Source organism: Prionailurus viverrinus, chromosome C2, assembly GCF_022837055.1.
Source record: "Prionailurus viverrinus isolate Anna chromosome C2, UM_Priviv_1.0, whole genome shotgun sequence".
Lineage (NCBI taxonomy): Eukaryota > Metazoa > Chordata > Mammalia > Carnivora > Felidae > Prionailurus > Prionailurus viverrinus.
This window is the reverse complement of record NC_062569.1, coordinates 86,539,875-86,559,939: the sequence shown is the minus strand read 5'-3', so window position 1 is coordinate 86,559,939 and position 20,065 is coordinate 86,539,875. Positions and strand designations below refer to the sequence as shown.

General features: G+C 46.1%; 2 long non-coding RNA genes across 2 annotated transcripts in view; one reads left to right on the top strand and one right to left on the bottom strand.

The window, feature by feature from the left end:
- The first annotated feature begins 527 nt into the window (after positions 1–527).
- Positions 528–2,833, top strand: LOC125175506 (uncharacterized). Its single transcript, XR_007155841.1, has 3 exons — positions 528–812; positions 917–995; positions 2,594–2,833. It is a non-coding gene; the product is annotated as an uncharacterized LOC125175506 (long non-coding RNA).
- A 13,865-nt stretch (positions 2,834–16,698) lies between these two features.
- The window catches only part of LOC125175248 (uncharacterized), a 68,623-nt gene continuing 65,256 nt past the window's right edge, over positions 16,699–20,065 (bottom strand). The window contains exon 4 of the long non-coding RNA XR_007155713.1: positions 16,699–18,626. This is a non-coding gene — a long non-coding RNA (uncharacterized LOC125175248). The remainder of the gene's footprint in view (positions 18,627–20,065) is intronic.

The window sequence follows — 20,065 nt, the reverse complement described above, 5'->3', positions numbered from 1 at the left end:
CTCCCCATGGACTTGAGTGGGGAAATTGGGAAATATAGAAGACTTTAATTAAAAAGCTCATAAGAGGACAGGTACACTGCTGTACCAGACTTTGCAGGGCTGAGGGAACTAGAAGACAAGTGTGTGTGTGTGTGTGTGTGTGTGTGTACCTGAGGGCATGGTTCCCCTGCAGTAGATCAAATCTGGGGCAGTAAAGGCACATCATGGTCAGGTTTTGCCACTCTCTCTTCCAGTGACTAGTGTGGAGAAGATTCAGTGAGACATTGGAGGCCACTGGAGGCAGAGATGGAGCTCCAGCTTAGAAATGGGTCTCAACTACCAGCTGTGACACTTCCTGCTCACCTGGGTGGGTAGCCTTAGACAAGAATGTGAAGCTTTCTGGACTCATTTTTCTTATCCTCTGATGGGTAGAGTAGACGAGATGCTCTCCAAGTCCCTTCCAGCCACAGCATTCTTGGGAGATTGGTTTTTTTCTCATGGTCATCTGCTTCACGGCTTCCTTTGCCTCCTCTGCCTCCACCCCGTCTGGCCACCCACATGTACTGATGCCTTTCCTCACTCCTCCCTGTTGTCTGCTTCTCTCACCACTGGACTAGAGGAACAGGCATACTCAGAGTTTCCCATAAACACAGACTCTTATGAACACCAAACAGAGAGAGACTAGGAGGGGAGGAAGCACACGAGCCAGGCTGCCGTGGGCTCAGCTCCTCGGGTGCCTCAGGTGTGTCCTCATTGACCGCCTGCTCTGTCTGCTGCAATTTACCAGCGGCATCCAGGAAGCCGGACAGGGCAACTGGGACCCCTCTAAATAGGTGAGTGATTTCTTTAGGGCTCTGACTTATTTTGATTTTATCTTACTTTTCTGGTCGGTTCCAAAGTCTTACCACATGTCCTCCCCATCCCATTCACTCATCAGCATGTATCTGCTCTCATTCCCTCGTGTTTTCCTACCCAGATGAAAAACCACAAGTCACAACCGGCTCCCAAAGGAAAGAGTAAGTATCAAAATAGCCGATATTTGGATGTTGGTTGCTGTCTCCCAGAACACTTCCTCAAAAACTATGATCTCCTGCAAAAGCTCAGCCTTATTGAATTATATTCCTGCTCACCCCTGTGGCAGAGGGCAAAAATGGCCACAAGAGTTTGTAGCTCCTCTCATTTCTAGGATAGCTCATCTCCTTGTTCCCTTTTTTTATTGTGGTAACATATACATAATATAAAATTTTCTATTTTAACCCTTTTTAAATGCACAGCACTGTGGCATTAAGCACCTTCACATTGTTAGATAGCCATCACCACCATCCATCTCCAGAACTCTTCATCTTCCCCAGCTGAAATACTAGACTCATGAAACACTGACTCCTTCTCTCCTCCCTTTGCCCCTGACAACCACCATTCTTCTATCGCCCTGCATTTGACTCCTCTAGGTACCACACGTAAGTGGAATCATACAGTATTTTCATGCTGTGCCTGGCTTATTTCGCTCAGTGTAGCATCTTCAAGGTTCAACCAAGTTGTAGCATGTATCAGAATTCCCTTTCTTTGTGGGGCACCTGGGTGGCTCGGTTGAGGGTCTGACTTCGGCTCAGGTCATGATCTCACGGCTCATGGGTTCGAGCCCCGCGTTGGGCTCTGTGCTGACAGCTCAGAGCCTGGAGCCTGCTTCGGATTCTGTGTCTCCCTCTCTCTCTCTGCCCCTCCTCCACTCACACTCTGTCTCTTTCTCTCTCAAAAATAAACATTAAAAATTAAAAAAAAAATTCCCTTCCTTTTTAAGGCTGAATAATATTCAAGTGTATGCACAGACCACATTTTGTTTATTCATTCATACTTGGGTTCTCCATTAGACTCTTGGGTTACTTTGACCTATTGGTCAAAAACTTGGGTTACTTCAACCTGTTGGTTGAATAATACTGCTGTGAACATACATAGGTGTACAAATATCTGTTTGAACCCCTGCTTTCAATTCTTGGGGGCATATACCCAGAACTGGAATTGCTGGATCCATAGTGTAATTTTATGGGCTGCCCCATTTGACATTCCCAGCAGCAATGCACCAGAGTCGCATTTTTCCCACATCTTCTGCAACACTTCTGATTCTCTGGTTTTGGGATAATAGCTATCCTAATGAGTACGAAGTGGTATCTTGTTGTGGCTTGATTTACATTTCTCTAATGATTAGTGAGGTTGCAAATCTTTTTGTGTGTTCACCAGCCATTTGTATATCTCCTTTGGAGAAATGTCTAGTCAAGTTCCCCATTCTTTGAATCTGGGCTGACCATTAGGGCGACTGTCTGTCCCAGTTTATCCAGAACTTTCCAAGTTTTTGTACTGAAAGTCCCGTGTCCTGGGAAATCCCTCAGTCCCAGGCTTACTGGGACAGGCAGTCACTCTAGCCGGCCTTGTGTCTTGCTTTGATCAATAGAATGCTTTAGAAATGACAATGTACAGGTTTCAAGCCTAGGCCTCAAGGGGCATTGCAGCTTCCTCTCTTGCTGCTCTTGGAAATCTGCTGCCACATAAACAAACCCATGTTAGCCTGCTGGCTGATGAGAGGCATGTGGCCCAGTTGCTCCATAATTCTTACTAACAGCCTGTTAGCCTCCAGACATGTGAGTGAAGCCATCCTGAATCATTCAACTGCCAGCCGACTCACCAGCTGACCACAGATGCACAAGATCCTAGCAGAGCTCAGCCAAGCTGTCCCGGACCAGAACTGCCCAGCCAGCCCGCAGAACTGTGACCTAAATAAATGGTCGTTGTTTTAAGCCACTTTTGGAGATGATTTGTTACTTTGTTGATCGTTGTTTTAAGCCACTTTTGGAGATGATTTGTTACTTTGTGAAAACTAATTCATACAGCTCCATGTCGTAAAATATGCTCTATTCATTGTTCCCATAAGATCTTTGCTGTGGGCAGGACATTCCTGGGCTCAAGTGCCCCTCTTCTCAGTGAGAAGAGCTTTACCTACTCTTTTTCGCAGCCCAGCCTCTGAAGCAACCAAGAGGCCATTCATCCTCTCTGTCAAGTGCAGACAAAAGCTTTCCCTTTTTCCATCCCTTTGTCCACCCCTCATCATCCACTTTTCACTGCAAAAAGACAGATGTGCTCATTAGATTTATACGAAGTGGACACATGGGCCTTCCCTGCACACCACAGCCAGCCACATTTTCTTAGTTTCTACCTTTCTCTCACCAGTCTTTTTCTTCTTGATCACAGTGTACCTAGAAGAGTTCTGACTTGTTTCAAATGCCCTTTCTCCAGTTGGCTGAAGCTTCTGTGACTCCACTCCTGTTTAGCTTGCTTGGTTCTCTGGACAGGCACAATGAGAGGAATAGTTTGATACCAAACTCTGATCATTGCCATCCCAATGAGCTGTTTCAGAGCTGGTCAGAGTGTCTCGATCTGGGAACTCGAGGTCAAAGGGACTCTTCTGGTCTTCTTTTACAGGAGACCTACTTCTTTCTGGAAACTTCAGGCCCTTAACCCTTTTAAGAAACATTGAATTGTTATTCACTGTTATTAATTGACAAAGGCCCAAAACATGCACTTTTTCTTTTAATCTCCTTGATGAGCCTTTGCGCCTACAGAGAGAGGTACCCTGGCCTCCAGGGTTTCTAGGCAGTGGCCTTGGATGGCAGAATTGATTCCCTGCCTCAGAGTGACGTGAATCCAATTTCAGGACTCTTCCTAGTTCTGAGTCAATAAAGATAGAACCATAGACATGTCAGAAATTCAAGGACTTGGGGCGCCTGGGTGGCTCAGTTGGTTGAGCGACCGACTTCTGCTCAGGTCGTGATCTCGCACTTTGTGAGTTCGGGTCCTGTGTCAGGCTCTGTGCAGACAGCTCAGAGCCTGGAGCCTACTTCAGATTCTGTCTCCCCCTCTCGCTGCCCCTCCCCTGCTCATGCTCTGTGTCTCTCTGTCTCTCAATAATAAATAAACGTTAAACAAAAAAATTAAAAAAAAAAAAAAAGAAATTCAAGGACTTTAGGAATTACCTGGCCCATGGGGCACCTGGACAGCTCAGTTGGTTAAGCACTCGACCCTTGATTTCGACTCAGGTCATGATCTCACAGTTGTGAGATCGAGCCATCGTCGGACTCTGCGCTCTTCATGGAGTGCAACCTGTTTAAGATTATTTCTCTCTCTCCCTCTGCCCCTCTCCCCTGCAGAAAGAAAGAAAGAAAGAAAGGAGAAGGAAGGAGGAAAGGAGGGAGGAAGTATGGATGGACGGAAGGAAGGAAGGAAGGAAGGAAAGAAAGAAAGAAACAAACAAACAAACAAACAGAGAAAAAACCTGATCCAACATTTCCATTTCACAGGTGAGAAACCATGACCCTGACTTGCCCAAGTCTAGAATGACTTGCCCATGACTACCCAGCAAGGTGGTGGCAAAGCTGGAACTAGAACCATGGCCCTCGGCCCCCCAGTCTGGTGCCATCTCAATTACCCACTGCTGCAGACAAACATTCTCCAGGTGTTTTCCAGTAGGCTCTTGGCTCGGGTTAACTTTTGAAAAATGAGTTAGGAGAGGGAAAAGGAAGCCGAGGCGTTTCTGCAGACCAGACTGTTGGGTGGCAGGAGCAGAGTGTGGAGTGCAGTGCCACTGAGGTGAGAGATCTTAGAAAGGCTCCTGTCCTCTCCTTGAGCTGAGCACATCCAGGGAAGAAACAAAACTTTAAAAGGAGTCAAGCCCCTCACCCAAGCCAGCATGGGAACACCTACCAGAAAGTGGTCTTGTCCTTTCCATTTTATTTAGGCGATCCTTTTCTTAGGAACTTACACAACTTTTCTGGAGGAAAACACCCATCACATGTTATTTGAGGGCTTCTGTTTCTGTTCATTCCCTTCTGATGCTTGTCAAGTTTTCACGTTGTACAATAAAAGTGAGTATACACTTCTCAGTGTGTTTTTTCTCTACTATTATTTCATATTCAGATTTTTTGTGTGTCAAAGGTCCTCGTGTTTGTCACTTTTAATTGTGATACTGTGCCCATTATGCAGGCACATCGTAATTTGCCTCAGGGTGAACGTTTGTATCATTTCTAGTTCATTAGTATTAATAACATCAACATGGTTATTTTCATACCAATAGTTCTTTCATCCTTTCGTGTTTATTTGTTCCAGATGTGCTTCCTTACATGGAATGAATGGGCCATGGCTAGAACTCAGCTCTCCCTATTGCCAGATGACTCTCCAGAAAGACGCAACTGATTTATAGGGTCTCCAACGCCATTAAATATGCCATTTTCCCCAGCACAGAACTGTGCTATCACTGAGTTTTGTCATTTGTAGTCACTGTTGCCATGTCAAATTGGGGAAGCCAAAACAGTTAGGAATATACGATAGGAGCCAAGGGAGAGGATTTGCAAGATAAAACCAAGAAGCAGAATTGCGCAGAAGCTAAGACAAATGCTCCCCATGAGAGAAAGTGAATGAGATTCATTTTTTGTGGCCACTTGTCCTGGGGGTATGTGATGGACTGACCTGAGTTGAAACTTTAGTCAGGGTGGGTCCCGCTTTGGCAAATTGTGTGGTGGAGCCTGAGGCTTGTTTCTGTCTTCGTATTTCTTTTCCTTTTTAGCAAGCCTATGCATCTTTCTGTGGATAGTTTACTATCTGCAATCCTTCTGTGCACTAACTTTGATTCCTTGTCCTGAGGTCTCTTTCCCCCTGCTTTCTCAAGCAAAAATCAGAGCCCCTGGATCATAAAGGAGCTTTCTTCCCCAGCTTCTCTTCACCTACAGCGCCCGTAGCCCACAAGAAAGCATAGCAGAGTGGCTTCCAACTGCCATTCCTGGAAAAACAGCTCTTCCTGGTTGCATCTGGTCTGGCCAAGTTGACAAGAAATGAACTGAGCTTCTCAGAAGCTGCAGGGAGAGAGTGGTGGCCCAAGGAGCAGAAACAGTGGGCCGGAGGGAGAGCCCTGATACACACTTACTTGGACCCACCTCTGCCTTTGCCCACCTGTTCTCACCCACATGCAACTTTTTTCAGAGTGGTTTAGTACAGCCTAACTTTCAGAGATCCCCTCAGGGACTGCTAGGCCAAATTTAGAGCCCGTACCAAGAAGTCTGTTAGCCACATGGTTGGCTACGTGAAGCCTGCAACATATGAAAAGTTATATTTAATATCCCTGGGAGAAGACCAAATATGGGAAAGCCGATTTGTGGGATGCAATTGCTCTTTTTGTAAGAAGCATCTCTGCCTAAGTGTTTGATGAACTCATAGCCCTCTAGAGTTGGGCTGCAGATTCTCTGGCTTTAATTAGATATGTGGACAAGCAGAGGCTTTAGAGGTAGAGGAACACTTCAGGATCCTCAAAGCCCTACACAAGGTCATTGTCCTCCTGCTATATCTGATGAGCCTCTGACTGGCACCAGAGCAGACTGCGTGAACAAGTCTCATTCCGCCCAGCATCCCGTCCAGTGGCCTGACGGAGGGCTGGACTACAGCCCTCCTTTCCCCCTGAAAGGCTGGGATAGAGAGTGGAGAAGGAGAATGGTGATCTAATTTTCCACAGAGTTAGTCAACATCTTGATCCCCACCATCGAGATACCTCTTTTTGTGAATATTTTGCTCATCTGTGTGTTAGGTCCCAGGGCTTTTGAGTGGATTCTTCCTAGACAATCCCACTAAGTGTCTTAAAACACAGCCTAGCCTGCTTCCTTCACTCACCGATTCTGAGAAACGAAGCCATCCCCCATCCCTTTCCTACCTTCTATGACTCCAGGCAGGCCAACATCAGATAAAGCCCTCCTAGAGCCCTCAGAGTAAGGACCCCAAAAGTCCTCTGAAAGTCCTTCAGCTGAGTCTGAATTTGTTTAAGACACCGTGCTAGTCTCTGACACAGGCTGAAGAGGTTCTGAACACTGACCATTGCATTGAAAGAAGACTTAAAGGAAAGAGAAGGATAGTTAATGGACTCTCTTGAGCTTTCAACATGTACCCAGAGCAAAAGAAATAGGGGTAAATGAAGAGGAGAGATTAAGGCCTTCCTCCCCTTTTCTCCAGATACAGAGAGGCAAAGCAATAAGGCCACTGAATTCTGGCCTTCTGGGGTTCAGCAGAACTCCACGGGTCAAATGAGAGCCCTGCCCAGGTCAATCCCCAGTCGGGATGTGACCCTTCTCCAGAGGGAGCAGATGATGTAGGCCTCCCCTTCCCACAAGGGAAGGGACACGAGCATCATACAGCAGTGGAGGATGAAGGGTGAAAAAAACATCACGAGGCCAAAGGGAGACACAAACACCCAGAACAGGTTTTGCAGAATTGGGTCAATGCTAAGTCAGCTGTTCAGACTGAACCAAACAGGGCTGATTCTCCTGGCCTTCCAGTCCTTGGTGAGGAGGAAATGGAAGTTAACAGCGTAACCTATGCCCAGGCGAAGCTTCAGCACCACCAACGAGCAGATTCTACATTTGGAAAGCCTTGGCCCTCTCCTTGAACTTGGTTTTCAAGGTTTTGACGATGAGTCACCTCATTCTCCCGCATCAGCTTCTGTCTTTAACTATAGCCTGACGTGTCTGAACCCGAAAGCACCTCCAGAGCTGGAGCAGCCGTCATCTTCACACCACGGATGACTAACCATGGCCTGCTCACAGTCTCCTAATTATCACAAAACAAAAATGCTACATGCCTGAAAGCTGAGGTTTTGAGAACAGCGCGTTTGAAGAGCTGCAGAAGCAGCAGAGAGACAAGGTGGCAATGAGCTAACCTTTTGACAGGCCCTTGCAATCCTCGGAGGCACAGGCCAAGCAAGCAAGGACACAGATAGGGTTTTCTCCTTGGCAGGACTGCACTGTTAATATCGTGCGTTACTAATGCCTCTGATTAGGTTCCCAGGCTCATTAAGACCTGTGTGCCTTTGACTGTTTCTCTTGGATCAGATTGGATTCCACTTCGCAGAGAATTGTCAGGACTTTCTAGTGTCCAGTGCTGGCCAGATATCATCTCTTGGCTTGACTTCTTCCTGAAGTTTCTCCCCCGTGCCTCTTGTCTGATGATGCAGGTTACGTTCCGGCATGCCGGCTGGCAGGCCCACTGCTCCCAGCTCAACCAAAACACTTGAACTCAACTTATACCCAAACTATGGTGGCACAGGACAGAGAAAGACATGGGAGCACAGCTAAGTCAACTTCTAAAAAGGAGAGAGGAGGAGCTCTTACCCTTTCTGATAATCAGACATATTATGAAGCCAACATGATAAAAAAAACAGTAGTTGAAAAAACATACAAATAGGCCAACAGAAGAGAGAGCTCAGATACACTCATGTGTATGTCAGGAATTAATATCGAATGAACGTGGTACCACAAATGGTGGGGGAAGGGAAGAGCATTTAGTAAATGGCGTTTGGGAAATGGGCTCGCTACATGGAGAAAAAGAAAATTGGATCCCTCCTTAATGCCACACACAGAGAGGGTTCTGGGCAGTTTAAAGACCGCAGTATAAAAGGTTAAAGAAAAATAGTAGAAATAAAGTTCGTAGAATTAAGTGAAGGGAAATATCTTTCTAATCTGGGAAAGCTCTTTTACAACCAAATTTCAAAAACATAAACCATAACACAAAGTTTTATTAACTTGATCACATCGACATTAAGGATTTCTAATCAACAAAAGAGCTCTAATCAACAAAAGATAACATTAACAGACTGATGACAAAATAGGAATAGAGGCTGATAGGAAGAATATGCAAGGATCTTAAACATTTATGACAGCAATAGAAAAGCAGGGGAAGGGGGATGCCTGGGTGGCTCAGTTGGTTAAGCATCCAACTTTAGCTCAGGTCATGATCTCGCGGTTTGTGGGTTTGAGCCCTGCATCGGGCTCTGTGCTGACGGCTCAGAGCCTGGAGCCTGCTTTGGATTCTGTGTCTCCCTCTCTCTCTGCCCCTCCCCCGCTCACACTCTGTCTCTCTCAAAAATAAATAAGCATTAAAACTTTTTTTTAAAAAAGCAGGGGAAGGATATAAACACGCATCATACAGAACACAGAACTCCACAAACAAGTCAATTTTCCTGGGAAACAGATCCTGAGATGAAGAGCTGTGAACACCAGGCTTACTGCATTACATTTGAAAAATGCAAATTAAAACGACAAAGAGATATCACTGTTTGCCTTTTATATTAGCAACATATAGAAAGAAGGGTCACACCCAGTGGTGGCAGAGACGTGGGACATGACGGTGCTTGCACACCGCCCATGGGAAGACAGCAGAAAGGGGCACTGGAGAACATTCTGGGGGAACGATCTGGTGTGATGAGTCAGTGTATTTTTTCACTGAAAATTTTACACTATTTTCAGTGTAGCATACTAGCAATTCCTCTGCTAGGTATACATCCCAAGAAATCCTCATACAGCTCTGTGTTAGGAGACATGTGCAATTCCTTTGTGTACAGTTACTTGTAGTGGAAGTTGGGGGCTACCTGAGTTTCTGGCGCTGAGATCGAGAAATAAAATGTAATGAACACACACCAGGGAGTACAATGCCGCAGGACTGAAGCAAATGATCAGTTGTACACATAGCAACGTGGATGCTTAAGGCAGTGAAATGAACAGGGGGACGGGTGCCTGGGTGGCTTAGCCTGTTAAGTGTCTGGCTCTTGACTTCTGCTCAGGTCATGATCTCACGGTTCTTGGGATTGAGCCCTGCATCGGGCTCTGTGCTGGCAGCATGGAGCCTGCTTGGGATCATCTATCTCCCTCTCTCTCTGCACCTCTCCCCCCCCCAAAATAAATAAATAAACTAAAAAAAAAAAAGAACAGGGGGAAAACCAGTGAAAAAAGATAAGAAACGAGATAGAATATTTACATAAATTAAAAATACTGCAAACATATAGTATTTGTATAAAAACATGCAAGCAGAAGGATGAAGAGACAAACACAAAAATCATTATGTGTGAGAGAGGGGGGTGGAATTTCAAGATGAGGAGTAAAAGGGATAAGGAAGTAAATAAATCCAAGAGAGGGGTCTCACAAGGATCAGTGATGCAAATATCCAGGACCCAAGTAGTCAGATTAACTCAACTCCCGACACCCGCCTCCTAAAACAAGCCCCAGTGACAAACCCCACTTGAGCCTTGGGAAGGCAAGCCTGTATTCTTCACCCTCTCTTTCTCTGAGATCTCTCCCGAAAGGTCACAGGCTGAGTCAGTGGAAAATTGCAGGGCCCTACCACACACAACTCTCTGCTTTTACCTGTGAATGAAATGACATCCACCTCCAATCTTCCGTGGGATGAAAAGGCTGGCACCTGGATCAAGGTTTAGGCCTCTCTCAGGCAGAACGGATTTGTTCACAGGATGCCTTTTCATTTTCCATCCCATGAACTCTCCCACCTCTGATTGCAATCAAAGTCATCACCTTAACTGAGATGCCACAGACATAACTGCCGATGCCCCTCTTTGATCAGAACTGGTATGAAAGACAGAGGAAACACAGCTAAGTCAGAACGATGTCTTAGATCTCGCCCACTTGGGAGAGTGCCCAGAATGGGGAGGTGACATTCATCCCACTGGGAAATGGGCTCACTTTGATCCACTGGTCTGGCAAGTCCTCTCTGCTAATGGGGAATGGGGAAAGTATGAAATCTATCCTGCATGACCCATCCGTCCCTGAAAAACTGGAGATCCTGAGAAGAATAATGAGGCTTATCAGTCAGTCTTGAGTTCCATTCCCCATGGTGGCTATTCCAAACCTTGACTGCTGTCCCTGAAGTCCCCAACTCTATCCCATAAGCAAACTGAGGACCAAGGTCAGGTTACCCGTCCAAAGTGAGGAACACAGAGATTAAGATCCAGGGATGCAGAGAAGAGCTCATCTGGGCAGGCTGAGAGAACTGCGTTGTAAGGCGGAACCAGAATTTCAAGATGGCCAAAAATACTGCTCTCAATCTTCTGATTGGCAGGAGGCCCTGACTCCCAGGTTAACCCTTAACTGCCCAGACTACACCTTCTTCAGTTATCACTACATGAAAGGTCTCTTTGAGGCACCAGCATATGTTCCACAAACAAGTGTCTACAGCAAATAGGATCCCCAGGAAAATAAGACGCCCAGGATACATGGTAAAGGAGTTTGCATGGCTACCATTTTTATTATGTTTCCTTCTGGGTCTAGAAAGTAAACTTCTGTGCCTGCTTTAAGACTTTTAACTCTGGAAATCTCATGGTAATGCTGGATCTTGCTGTTTTAAAGTCTTTCTAAGGACAGAAGTTGGCTGGCAAATGTATAAAATGCCTTCACAGTAGGCCTTCTGCAAATGTTACCGCCCTTCCCCACCACTGTTTTCCTTCTTCCTTGTAGGTATAGTTGAGGAGTCACACTGGAACCCAGAAGATCTGGTCGTTGTTCTTGGCTCTGACATCTTTTCACAGAATGATCTCAGGCAAGAAGCTCTCCCTTCCTCTAGCCTTCTGCTTTCCTGACTCTGGCTTTTCATGTTTAGAATTGGAGCTAGTAAAATCTATCTTGGTTGTGGCCAGGTGAGTCCCCATCCCCTTTTCTCCAGCCTCTAGAGAATCAAAATATTAGATTTTAATTTTTTTAACAGAAAACTATAAAGAAGTATAAGGTTAGCCTAATCCCACATTCTAGGTCAAATCTGTTGGTGTTAAAAAGATAAGATGTTAGAAAACAGAAGCGACATAAAAACATACAAAGTGACAATTGAAAGTCACTTTCTCCCATTCCCACTGTCCACAGCAGATAACTACTTTCCCAAAGTAATTTCAATCAGAAAAATTATGCATAATACTTACATATTATGCAATACTTATTGATTGATTGATTGATAATTTTTAAATGTTTACTTATATTTGAGAGATAGAGACAGAGCATGAGCAAGGGACGGACAGAGACAGAGACAGAATCTGAAGCAGGCTCCAGGCCGCAGTCAGACATCCAACTGACTGAGTCACCCAGGCACCCCTCTTTTTTTTAAATATGTGGAAGTGATCAAATTATCTATGGTATTCCCTAATTTGCTCTTTTTCAACCTATATCTTTCATGTATATATAAGCCTACTTTATTCTTCTATAACAGCTCAAAAATATTTTACCAAATGGATTCCTAATTCATTCCAGGGGGATCGTGAATTTCTCTTCTTCTGAGAACACCAGTTCCTCCTCTTGCCCTTTGATTTCCTCCCAAGAGTCAGAGTAGGTCAGGAGCTGAGATTCAGGGTCCAAAGGAGATGGAGAAGTCCCCACACACCCAAATGTTTAGGGCAAAGGTGCTGTGAAACTGCCATGAGTGACAGCGTTTGCTTCCCCTTCTGGAGAAAATGGCCAATTTGCCACATATGTTGATGGCTGAACATTTTGATTTTTTTAACGTTTATTTTATTTTTGAGACAGAGAGAGACAGAGCATGAACGGGGGAGGGCCAGAGAGAGAGGGAGACACAGAATCTGAAACAGGCTCCAGGCTCTGAGCTGTCAGCCCAGAGCCCGACGCGGGGCTCGAACTCACGGACCGCAAGATCATGACCTGAGCCGAAGTCGGACACTTAAACGACTGAGCCACCCAGGCGCCCCTGAACATTTTGGACAAATGTCAGTGTTTTCAAATGATGAAATTTCAGATTTGGAAAGGACCGAAGGTCCTTTGGCTTAACTTCCTCGAAGCCACTGCAGGAATCTCTTCTACAAGCTTCTGTATTATCACTTATTTACTATCACCATACCATACCAAAAACAGCTTTTACTAGCAGAAAATTCTATTTTTTGCAAACCGGCTCCCATGCAATGCATCTGCCAGACTCTAGGACAAGACAAACGAGACACAGTTCCTGACCTCAACGAACTCCCAGGCTAGCTGGTGATGTGTGTGTCTGACAGTGTGCTATGAGGGGCTGGAGAGTCAGGAAGGCTTCCTGAAAGAGGAGATGCGTGAACTGAGCTCTGGGTGAAACTGAGATGGAGGAGCGCCACTCAAGGCAGAGCAACAACATGGGCGGAAGCGCAGAGGTGTGAGAACACAGCAGTTTGGGAGATCAGTGTCTGCAAGTGGGAGGGAGAGAGAGATGTAGGCAGGGCCAGAACAGGAAAGGCCTCAAATGGCCCTGTTGAGGTATTTAGATTTTACTTTGAGGGCATGAGGGAGCCATTGAAAGAATTCTAAAATCCCACGCTGATTAGATTTGCCTTGTAGACAATTATTCTTATAGTGGTGCAGAAAGTGGCTTGGAGGAATAAGAATGCTGTAAGACAGATCAGTTAGGAGACTATTTGGAACATACTTGAAAAGCAAATATAGAGAAGACTAGCCATAAAAGACATTAAAAAGGAGCTGCCAGAACTCAGTGACCAGATGGCTACGCTGAGACTTGGGTGACTGGGTGGGTGGGGCATCCTCATCCGAGAGAGAGAGAGAGAGAGAGAGAGAGAGAGAGAGAGAGAACAGGATAAGGAGCGGGATTGGGGGTGAAGACAATGAGGTCCATCTGGGGCACGGGGAGGGTGACTATCCAGGCTGATGCTCAAGGAAGATGAATATGTGGGTCAGGAGTTCAAGGAAGGGAACTGGCCATGATGCAGACTCTGTCGAAGGAAGAGGGACAGAGGGTCAGCCTGTGAGGGTGTCAATCACCAAGGAGAGGGTGGAGCGTCGGGTGGGAAGAGGGAGGGGCCATCCGTGAGTCTCAACCATCTTTTGTGAAGATTTCCTCTGAGTGCCTCAGAATTAGTACCAATTAAGAGCAGCCTCTTGTCCCAAAGCAATATGACAAGTCAAGAGAAGAGCAATTCGAGAAAAAAAGCAGTGCAGAGAGAGGACCCGGATTTTTAGGTGTCCCTTTGTGGGCAGTGACATCAAAGGAGTCTGAAGGGCACCCCATGAAAGAAAAGAGGAAGGCTTCCAGAAGAGGTCTGCTTGACATAGCTTTTTGTTTCTTTGAGACAGCACTCAGGACACGGCCTGTACCCCGACCCCGCCCTTGGGTCCCACGTGAAGCCACAGGCTTCCCGAGGGTGTCCACTTGAGCCTGCCACATCCCTTCCTCCCTGGCTGCTCCAGTCTTCTGCACACTGGAGGCCCCATTAAATCTTTGCGAGTTACAGGCATGAGGCGCACGAAGGCCTGATCAAGCCAAATGCACGTGTAAAGCTGTCTCCTGGCTGTGAGGAATAAAAATCAATATTTTAAAATCTGAATTATTCAGATGCTGTATCCCCAGAGGTGATTCATAACCCGAGGAGCGCCTCAGTTGGAGAACAGCAACTAAGGATTTGTGTGAACATGGCTTAGCCTACAATTCCTCCTGCAATCAGTCAAGGGCCAACAAAAGATAAAATAACAGAATTGTTCCTACATGTTGTCCTGAGGAGAGCCCGGAGGAGAAGTCTAGACTGTCATAATAAGAAGCAACTTGCCCTAATGAGGGAGCAGAGGGTTCCCTGGGCTCTCTAAGTGCTGGTGTCGAGAATTCGTGGGTCCTTTGCACAAGGGAGGGCAGGTTAAGCTGGGGAGGGGGGATTATTCCAAGCATTCCCTTTTAGAATAAAATGTAAGAGCTTCCCTGAGAAAAGTGACAGTAGTCTGACATCCCTGACCCGAAAACACCACATCATGTAGGTCCTTAAACCTGCTGACGGGGCTGGTCAGGGCGTGTGCTATCAAGACCATGAGCCGATGACTAGACTGGCACAGGGGAGAAGGTGAAGGTGAAGTGTGGATGGTTTGGTGGGAACTCATCTCATGAACGGAGGATGCACTAAAATCCGTTCTAGAGAGAGGGAGGCAGCCTGGCACAGTGCGTATTCCTGGAACTTGGGTGAAAAACTGAGTTGGGGGTCCTTGGCTCCACCACTGTGTGACCTTGGAGAAGACAATTATTTTCTCAGCTTCAGTTTCTGTAACACTAAAGTGCTGATCATAATCTCCAACTTCTGGGGTTCTTGGGAAGATCGGACGAAATTAAGATATAAAAAAGCCCTTCGCTATTCCCTCAAACCATGGGTAGGTTAGGATATTTGGTTACTATAGCAGAGACCCAGGTGACAATGGCTTAAACAACATAGAGGTTTATTTCTCTCTCATATAAAACCCCAAGATGGCATGAGAGGTTCACCAGAGGCCCTACCCTCCTTCGCATGTTCTAAGAAGGCTCCCCACCACTGCCACATTGCAGCCAGTAGAAGGGACAAGGGGGCAATGGGAGGGTAAGCCCCTTCCCCGTGATTCAGAATTTGATACCCTACTTCCTCTCATCTCCCATTGGCCAGAATGCGGTCACACAGTCACATCCAGCCGTAGAACAGGCTGGGAAATGTAGTCACTTTCTGAGAAGCCACATACTCAACTGAAAATTCTGTGATTATGCAATAAGAGGGGAAGGCTATAATTATACAGTCCCTGCCAACCCTCCTTTGTTCATCTAATGACTTTTTAATACCCAGATCTGAGATTTAGGTCACTTCCTCGGGAGGCCTTCCCGGGCCCTCCAGGCCCCTTCGTTTTCTCCCGTCTCCTCCATGATACTTGTTGCACCTGTGGTTTTTGGTTTGCTGTTGTCCTGACTAGAATGTAAATTCCACAAGTGTGGGGCTATGTCTGGCTTCCTGTCTGCAGTCTCCTTATTACCAACCCAGAGTTAGACACAGAGTGGATGGGCCATATGTCCATGCTGACCAACTAACTTGGAGCTCTCCCCTGAGGGCCTGAGAGTTCCTCAGGGTAGAAGTCCATAGCTCTGAGGCCACCAACCAGTGCTCTCCAACCCAGGATTTGCTTGGGAAAGAACGGATACCTCCTGCTACTTCCCAGGCAATGGGGGGTGGCTGCCCACTGAGAGGACATCACCTGGGAACTTCATTTTACCCCTTAGTCTTCTCTTTGTGTTTGTATTCCATCAGAGTCCCTGAGCAGGCAACTGCACCTTTCCTAATAAACCCTTGCTCTGCAGTGCTGTTACTCAGGATCTGGGAACGAACAAGAAGGTTGGGAAAAGAGCTCTCCACAGCACTGTGGTCAGAACTGACGACACAAGGAGAGACTGGGTTTTCTACTCTCAGCCTCTGGAATGCAACTGCCAAGCCTGATCTTGCCTGCGGGCAAGAGGGAAGGAACTGCCGTGGAGGGGGTCCCTGGGCAGTTGGCCTGCACCTGCTGTGGGGTCAAATGTCTGCCGTGAGTGTGGGCCTGTATGAACACACTGCCTGGTCCCTGTGGAGCTGCTTGGGGCTCCACTTTAGTTACCTCCAGCTCACCCTGGTTTTGTCACACACCTCACCATTTTCTCAGAAATTTTCCGCCGAGCTCATTTTCTTTGTTACGAGGGTGCCTTGAGGGAATCCCATCAAATATGACTCTGGTTCCTGTGTGGAGTGGAGGGCTGTGCCCTAGGATTGACCACCAGGCCATCAGACACATTCTAGTCACCCTCCACAGTTTCCTTGGATTGGAGCTAGAAGACACTAAGCTTGGGCTCTGAGAGGCCAGTCCTTTCTGGCAGTCTCCAGAGCTGCTGAAGGGGCAAGTCACCTGAGACCAGGCCCCAGGGGTTGCTGGGAGCTCAAATTACATGGATCTACAAAATGAGCCTATTCAAGGGCCAAGTTCAAATTTGCCTGCTTGTATTTTTCCAGAGAGTCGGGGAGGGAGCAGCCGTATCCTGCCAGCAGCCCCTGCAAATGCTGCCCCCCCAACCGCCCCCCCCCCTTCCGCCGTGCCTGGTATCAAGGAAATCTTTTCCCTCCCAGCTGTGGCCACCAGACTGACCTGGGAACAAACACGACTGAAACTTCATTTCACAGCGGGTTTCTCCCCATAAAATGGCTGTGTCCCTTTAAGTCCCTGCAGCTCTCCCCTCTTGGACTAGCTGTAGGTTAAATGAATCAAGTGATCAGACTTTTCTCACTGGGGGTGCTGGGCTGGAAATTCCTCCTACTTGCTTCAGCGTGTGTACAGGAACAAAGAGCAGTTAAGAAGGGATTAACTTTTCCCTCTGTTGGTTTCTCTCTTCTTTCTCAGAATAATTCCACTTCTAACTCAGGGACTTAGGTTCATCTCAGGGCCCTGCTTCTTCCTTGACTATCCATTACAGTTCCAAAAAGTTTCCTGGCTGCCTCGGTCTTCTCTGGGCCCAACATGGGAACACGCATCTCCGTGGGTGGCTTTCTCAGCATGGCTTTTTGTATCCCTGACTCCTGGCTTCATCCATTTATTTCCAGCACGAACCCTGGACTAGTCTTCTGTATATACCAAATAACACTCTATTAATAATGTTAGGTCCCCAAGTAGCCTTCTCTTCTGGGAAATAAATATGCTGATCAACTCATACGTGATGAGTTTTGACAGCAAAAGGCGATAGAAAGAACACTGATTTGGGAGTTAGGATTTCTGGATTCTCATCTTATCTCTGGCACTAACTAGTGTGTGACCTTGAGAAAGTCACTTCTCTTGGCTGAGCCTTACACTCCCCTCTGTGATGTAAGAGGTTCCTTCTAGTGCTAACATTCTAGTGTCCATATTAACTAGTCATGCAATCCCCGTGACACTTGATCATCATGAACATGCACAGATGAAGACTGGACCTGGGGACCAAGGTGATCACAATAATGAACAGGGTACCAAAGCACCTGTCCTCAGTAGCCAGTTACCCCAGACTAGATCTTGCTTTATCTGTGCTCTCTATAGAAAAGAATCTAATGAATGGGAGCCAAATGGGACCAGACTCAGCATGGACACAGAATCAGACCAGAGGCCTAATATCCCAGGATCTATGCCATTCCACTTTTATTCCCAAAGGGTCACAAGGTGTTTTTTTAGTCCCATGCTACGTAGAGCTCTGAACTAGAATCAACTGATGCCTGAGACAAAACTGGGGTGGGGGCAAGACTCAAGACAAAGCACTATATACCTTGCTCAGTTCTCTTTGAGGTCACTGCAGACAGAAGAATACCACTCCCACAAGCCCTGGGACTGTTCCACATTAGGCTTACACCTCCCAGGCACTGGCATGGCTGAAAAGGCAGGTTTGGCTGTGCTAGGAACAAGTGATGTTTGCACTCAGCAACAATATCACCCAGCAGCCATGTGTCGGTGACTTCAGCTTTCCAAAAACCTGGAAAAAAAATCTGCTCTCCAAACAAATGTGAAATATTTGCAAGTTTTCAAAAGGAGCTGGGTCTGTTTTCTATAGGATTGAGAGAGAGAGAGAGAGAGAGAGAGAGAGAAAGGAGCTGTAAATGTGGTAATTAGAAGCACACGTTTCTTCCATTCTTTTAAAGCAATGAAGATGTTGTAAGGCTTGCCGATCGGACTTCTCTGTGAGAAGGACCATTTGGGGACACGTGGATTTGGCAAAGAAACTCAGGAAGGCAGGCTCTGCCTCGGCAGGGAAGCGGCAGACCTGCAGCAGCCAGGATGTCTCTTCTGGAAGCGTGGTGGTGCCCGGTAAACAGTCGCCTTCAGGATTGGCCCAGGACGTGTGTTTGGTGGGAAGATGCGGTGGTTAGGAAAACGTCCTTGAGAGGGGTGCCTTAGATTGTTATCCAATTCTCAAGAAGACGCCATGGCCATCTTGTGGTCTCAGCATCAGCGTGAGGAAGTTGTGTCCTGAGCCTAATCTCAGTAGTCCTCAGCCCCCGGTACTGCAGACAGACCATTGGCGTTCGTCCAGGCTCCCTCAATGGAGAGAATAAAGAGTGAATCATGACTACCTCCCACATTCATACAGCCCTGGCTGTACTAGAAACATGCCAAATAGGAAACTGGTTGCTAAAACTTATTTGGCCAAACTTGTTTGCGTTATTGTGTTATGACCTCCAAAGATCTGGCTAATCCAGGTAGCACTGGAACAAAGCAGCTCGACCTTTCACTACATGGATATGCCTTCCTGTTGGCTTTATTTGACTTAAAACATAACTATGTTAGGTTTATTACAAATATTAAGCTAACAGTTTGTTATGTAAACAAAACCTATAATCATTAATTTTGGCCATGTTTAAACCAGTGATTCACATCCATGGCTCAACGTTGGTATAACCAGGGAAGCTTTATAAAAATTCCCATGCCTTAGGCCCACCTCCAGAAAATCTATTTTAATTGATTTGGAGTGGGGCCTGGGCATTGATTTTTTTTTTTTTAAAGCTCCCCAGATGATTCTAATTGCAGCCAGGATTGGGAACCATTGTTCTGAATGATGCCTGAGAAATGTGCTAATTTAGTGTGTGTGTGTGAGGGGGGTGGGGGGAGACAGTCAAATGAGATCTTAGTTTGAATTTGGCTGGCTTGTTTTATCTGTGTTCAGCCCAGTATCTGGATAGGAACAAAGCCAAGATTATAGTGCAGTTACGTAAGGTTTGGAGGGTTAGCCATTTCTCCCAAAACTGACTCATTACTGTATGTATATTTCACCTAACGCAGTAGTTTGGAAATATTCGAGTGGGAACCTCATGTTTTGTGAATATAGTTAGCATCCATTAATAGTAATAATCCGTCTATTATCTAAGTGGATGGGACACAATAAAAAAGAATTCTCACATTTAAAACAATCTTCACTGGAAATGTTTCATAATAAGCCAAAAGGCACAGATTTAGATTATATATGTGTATATTATTTATATATATTATATACTATATAAATATAATATATTGTAATATATCATATTTATTATATATTATATTTATATTTATATTTATGCCTTGAATTTCAAGACATTACGCTAGTGATTTACAATGACTCGAGACTCAAATCATCAGGTCTTGCCCCTGAGATAAACTTCTGGTTCCGTGTGTCTGGAGGTGGAGTGGGGAAGGCAATTCAGGTAGCAGAGGAGAAGTGAACAAAGGACAATGACTGAGTAGGCAGATTTAAGCTCGTTAGGGACCTGAGACAGATCACCTCTCCGTAGGATCTTTGAGAGCTGCAAAGGGTTGGAGACTTTGTTTTCCCTTCCCTGGCAGAGTCAGGTCCATTAGCTCTCTGGCTGCCTCTTGGTGCTTAATTTGTTTTTTCTAACACAAGGGAGGGGACGGTGCATTCCAAAAGATAGAGGACAGCTAAGGGAGATCGGTCCTCTTTATAGGATGTCATTAAGCATATGGTGCCTCGCGGGGGGATG